The sequence below is a fragment of the Asparagus officinalis genome, chromosome 8, assembly GCF_001876935.1.
Source record: "Asparagus officinalis chromosome 8, Aspof.V1, whole genome shotgun sequence".
NCBI lineage: Eukaryota > Viridiplantae > Streptophyta > Magnoliopsida > Asparagales > Asparagaceae > Asparagus > Asparagus officinalis.
The window spans coordinates 116959815-116965985 of NC_033801.1; the positions used below are offsets into that span (position 1 = coordinate 116959815).

Below are 6171 nucleotides of genomic sequence, written 5' to 3' on the forward strand. Positions count from 1 at the left end.
ACCTCCAATAAAGCTATTCTTCATCACCTAGCCAACCACAGAGGAAACATTGTGCAGTGTCTAAGCGAAGTTTGCTCTGTAAAATACCAAGGGAATATGGAGAAGTTTGCTCTTAAAGACTGCAAAGGCTACTAAAAATTTATATTATCCAGTATGTGCTTCAATTAGTGTGCGAACTCCCAATGATATAGCGTCAACAAATCACAGAAATGAATTGAACAAATCCCAATACGAAATTATTTGCCAACAAAACTATTTTCAAAATGTCCCCTTGTTCCTAATGTTCTGATTTTGTAATAATTTCTTCATGTAATGCGTTAGATACATTATATATAAATTTAGAATGTTTATAATGATTTTAATAATATATCATATTTTGTATTGAATTTGAGATATACGTATCTCAATTTTAATTGTGGCAATTAAGTGGAGGGAGGAAGGGAGAGAGAACAAATAAGAAGAAAAACAAAAGGACTTTTGACACCCTCTTTTACCCCCACCTTATATAAGCATGTGGCTCAAACAGAGTCTTGTGAGGGCAAGCTTCCTACGACACTTGTTGAGGTCATTAATATTGGGAAACAAAAACTACTTATGATAATGATAAATATAGAACTAAATTAAACAAATTCCAGTGTTGATAATTATAGGGGTTAAACTACTTACAGTGCCTAACCAAAGACCGATTTGTACAACACCTCCAAGTCCTCAGAAATCTTGGGAGCCTAAATAATTTTAACCCGTGTGGATCGCAACCATAGAACAGACCAACAAAGAACATATTATATATAAGAACAAAGCTAGCTTTTTTACCATCTAGGGTGCCAAGTCTATACAATCTACAACCAGCCACCATCTGTACTTGTGAAACAAGTATAGAGATCCAAAATAAGAACAATTTAAAAAACACTAGATAAAATATAACACAAAAAACCTACAAATCAAATCAACAGGAACAAATTTGAAGATAAAAACTATCAGAAGAAGCTTCTAAAAATTTTATAGGAACTATTAAAAGAAACTTCTCAAAATAGACTATTAAAAGAAACTTCTCAAAATTTTATTGGAACTATTAGAAGAAACTTTTCAAGATTTTATAGAAAATTTCATTCAATAATACAAAAAAATATTCTGATAACTTAAAAATAAATTAATATAAGCCTCCAGTTTACCAACCAAGAAGTCTTGGCCTACAAAGAGAAAGAAATCATGTTCCAGTAGTTGTGGCCAGAAGTCAAAAAGGCATTTCATGTAGATAGAAAGCGACAAAGTTGAGACAGTGCAAAGAGTGTGACAACCGAGAAAGAAACACAAGACAGGGAAAAGTTGAAACTGAGATAAGCTGACATGCAACTCCTGTGCATAAACTATAAATTGAAAAGAACAATTTTTCAAAATAGACCCCTTTAGAGTTTTATTTTTTAAAATCGACTGTTTTTTTTTTATTTACCAAAACCGATCCGATTTTGTGATTAACAGCCTAATCACCATCCTAAATAGTCGGAGTTGGCAACCCCGACTATTTAGGAGGGTATTAAACCCTGATTAGATGCCTTAAACACAAAAAATTAAGGTCCTAAATAGTCGGGGTTGCCAACCCCGACTATTTAGGAAGGTGATTAGCCGGTTAATCATAAAATCGGGTCGGTTTTGATAAATAAATAAATAACCGGTCGATTTTAAAAAATAAAACTCTAAATTGGGCTGTTTTGAAAATTTGTTCAAATTGAAAAATTCCTTGGGGACCCCAAATAATGGGACCCAAGGGGGACATGTGAGGTGTCAACCCCAGGGTGCATGATCTATTATTCATGAACAGTAGATCATACACCCAGGGGTTGACACCTGTCCCCCCTTGGGTCCCATGATTTGGGGTCCCTGTAGAACAACTCCTATAAATTAGTCTGCTCACAGAGCAACTCAGCCGGTACAAGGTAAGGATTCGAAAAACATGTATAGAATATAAAACAGAAGACAGAAAAGATAGCAACTTGCATAAACCAAAATTTTAGCCCATTCAGAGAGCAACAAAAGCTGTACGTGAAGTTCTCTTAAATGTCGTTAGAAGTCAAATTTTCACAAGTACTATTTTGTCCAATCATTTTCTACAGAGAACTACAACGGACCTTAGTTTCTCCAACCTGCAAGTTATCATGATTTGCAATTTGACAGTTATCTAGGCCCCAGTCCATAAACCCATGAACCACATTAAAGAAATACCTGCCAATACTCTCAATCCGATGAATTGGGCTTAAGTGCAATTTATCTACTGGTTACCTGTATGCACATGTGCACGTGCAAAGAAAATCAATAGGAGTATATGCTTGCATACAAAATGATGTCCTCTAATCTAAGTTGCATGGGTACGGGTATGGGTATAGGACACAACAAATTCGTTAAAGTTAAGGACGCGAACACGACTATATACATGTATGTTATGTATATATTTGTATTAAAATTAATAATTTACATAAGATCAATGTTCTTTTTTCATTTACATAAGATTAACATATAAAAAAAATAGACGTGAAGTGTGGGTCCACTAGTGTGAACACCGTGCAAAGCATGACATATTTTTCCCCACTACAGTAATCCCGATTCATTTTTGAATTTTTAATTGCAACAGTATCCTGCCTCCGCTGCACATGCTCTACAGTAATTTTTTTAAAAATGGTGTCCAGTTTTACATTTTACTACAGTAGCATTTCCTGTAGCATGAATAGTGAATATTCTCCCATGTGTATAGAGGAATAGATTTCAAATTAAACATGTATTATATAATCGAGCATACGCCTAAATAAATGTATGCATATATTCAAGAATATACACCCAACAAGTGGTATTTCAATTAAAACATATGTTATATAATCGAGCATACGTCTGAATAAATGTGAATAAATGTATGTATATATTCAAGAAGTGTCCAAGAAGTTTCAGTATGATTACATGTACGTGTTGGTAGAAGTACCCAAGTAACATAGCCTCTAGTACTACAAGAAAAATAATACTAGCAAACAATAAATTTAATGTAGAGTAGTGCTTCCTTTTTCGTCTTCCATTACAAGAACTATCACTTACCCTGTGCCGTTTATTTTGATAATTCATAAATGTTAACATACATATCAGTACAACGAAAATCAATCTCAGGCCAGGGATGCTCAACAACTATGATAATTTATGAAGCTATTGCTAGAACCGATCTACAACCACTGTACTATCAATGAAAGAAACTACAATCATTAGCACCATTGAGGCAAGGATCATATTTGTATGGATAAACTGATCATGGAATTAACTTACATCTAAAGTTAAACCAAAATTCCACAATGCATAGTTTCAATGTTTTCCAGAGCAAGTTCCTTTCGGGCTTAAAAACTAAAACTGCACAAGATGACTCTTAAGATCAGGTTAAACATACCCCACTATAGAGAAAAAGAGACACCTGGGAGGGAAGTGTTTGACAAGTATTTTAAGTTTAAAAAAATATCGCATAATTGAGTATATGTTTGAAAAAATGTGATGCATGTCGGGTACGTATCGGGTACAGGTACGGCTTCCTGATAGGAGAACCCGAGTAACATAGCGGCAGATGCTTTCTTAAAAAGATGACACCACAACTTGTAACAAAAATTCATGTTAATTATTTTCTAAAAGTTGTTACAAATTATAGCCACAATCATAGGACATATGGTTTCTGAAAAAGATGATACCACAACCTGTAACAAAAATTCATGTTTATCAATTATTTTCTAAGAGTTGTTACAAGTTGTTATGGCCACAATTATATATTTTTACAAAAACTCATGTTTATCAATTATTTTCTAAAAGTTGTTACAAGTTATGGCCACAATTATATGTTTTTTCATTCATAGTTTATATGGCCACAATAATATATTTTTACAAAAACTCATGCTTATCAATTATTTTCTAAGAGTTGTTACAAGTTATGGCCCCAATTATATGTTTTTTCATTCATAGTTTATATGAAAGTAACAGAATGTCATATTGAAAAATCATGACATAGCACTATAAACTTCGGACCTGATACACAGTTAACATGAAATGTAGCCACAATCATAGGTCATATGGTTTCTGAAAAAGATGATACCAGAACTTGTAACAAAAATTCATGTTTATCAATTATTTTCTAAGAGTTGTTACAAGTTATGGCCACAATTATATATTTTTTCATTCATAGTTTATATGAAAGTAACAGAATGTCATATTGAAAAATCATGACATAACACTATCAACTTCTGACCTGATACACAGTTAACATGAAATGTAGTTTACTGAAAAATCATGACATAACACTATCAATTTCTGACCTGATACACAGTTAACATGAAATGTAGTTTTTTAACCTAATACAAGTATCAATACATGCTCTGATTTTAATGACATTTAGAAAAGGATTTTACTGAAAAATCATGACATAACACTATCAATTTCTGACCTGATACAAAGTTAACATGAAATGTAGTTTTTTTTTTTACCTAAATACAAGTATCAATACATGCTCTGATTTTAATGACACTTAGAAAAGGAGTTTACTGAAAAATCATGACATAACACTATCAATTTCTGACCTGATACACAGTTAACATGAAATGTAGTTTTTTTACCTAAATACAAGTATCAATACATGCTCTGATTTTAATGGCATTTAGAAAGTATGGAACTTAAGACGTTCAAACACAAATGAATATTAATAGCAAGAAGTCGCCATAAATTGCTGTGATCCAAAGGAGGAATCCTTGAGAAATTATTAGAACTGGTAATAGTTTCTACAAAGATAATCCATCTCACCTATTGAAGTACTACTACAAATTCACATAAACAGAAGAAACTATATATAAACAGAACAAAACCTAATCAACAAAACTCCAAACAGAACAAGAAAGAACAAGGCACAGCTACAAAGATAATGTAATAATAGAAATGGCAAAATTGTAAGTGTGGATACTAAAACTAGCATAGAAGAGAAACGCCAAGAAATGAAGGCAAAACAGGAAACTAGAAAAAGTGAACTCTGCAGAAAACAAGGGAAAATACAAAGATAATGCCAAATAACCCATGAATGTTGAATGAAAAATAGACTTTCACAATCATATGTTTAAATGTTGCATTACAAATGGACATCAACCTGATGCCAAGTCTACATAAAAGTTCACAAAAAACTCACTGAAGTCACCACATAATGTCGCTACATGGGAAAACTTAACATGTAGAATCTTGACACCCTCAACTGAATGGTCCACCTGGACTACTGCTGTACATGATGATTTTAATTCTTCATGTAGAAACTTGACACCCTCAATTGAATGGTCCACCTGGACTACTGCTGTACATGATGATTTTAATTCTTCATGTAGAAACTTGACACCCTCAATTGAATGGTCCACCTGGACTACTGCTGTACATGATGATTTTAATTCTTCATGTAGAAACTTGACACCCTCAATTGAATGGTCCACCTGGACTACTGCTGTACATGATGATTTTAATTCTTCTGATTTCTAATTCCACAACTCAAGGATATAACCCTAGTAGCTGTCTACCAGAACGGATTTCCCATGCTGCTAAACTATGACAGTCTCCATGCTCTTCACCCTTCTAAATTTCTCCCTTTAGTAAGGCATATGCTTCTGTAAGCACAAGATAAGAGAATAATTTCTAATTGATTCTTGTCCAACTTAATCATGAATTGTCTTATAGAAGCACAAGAGAATAATTTCGAACGGAATCTTGTGCAACTTAATCATGAATGTCTTTATGCCCTTCGACCACATAAATTTGTTTTTCCATTTATTAAAAATTAAGAGGGGCGTGACCTTAATATACCAGAATGAACTTCCAATGGCTGTCTAAGCCCAGTTGACATAATAATGGCTGTCGAACCCCCGTTGACATAATAAGATACCACCCTCAACATAGACCAGACCAAGCAAGTGATACATCCCTCAGATATTAGCAGAATAGAAGGTTCAACAGTACCAAAGCACCTCTCCCAAACCGAAAGTCCAACACTAACCAATAGTAGTAGTAGATATCATATCAGCTTCAAGCCCTTTAGCGGGGACATGATTCTCGAATACAGAACCGACAGTGCAAAAATCAGATATGAAAAGAACGCTGATCTCACATATCAAACAGTAGAATATCAACCAC

At 33.6% G+C, this 6171-nt stretch overlaps 1 long non-coding RNA gene across 1 annotated transcript; it reads right to left on the reverse strand.

The window, feature by feature from the left end:
• LOC109851374 lies at positions 5018–6171 on the reverse strand. Its single transcript, XR_002249789.1, has 2 exons — positions 5334–6171; positions 5018–5261 (listed from the first exon to the last, which is right to left on the reverse strand). It is a non-coding gene; the product is annotated as an uncharacterized LOC109851374 (long non-coding RNA).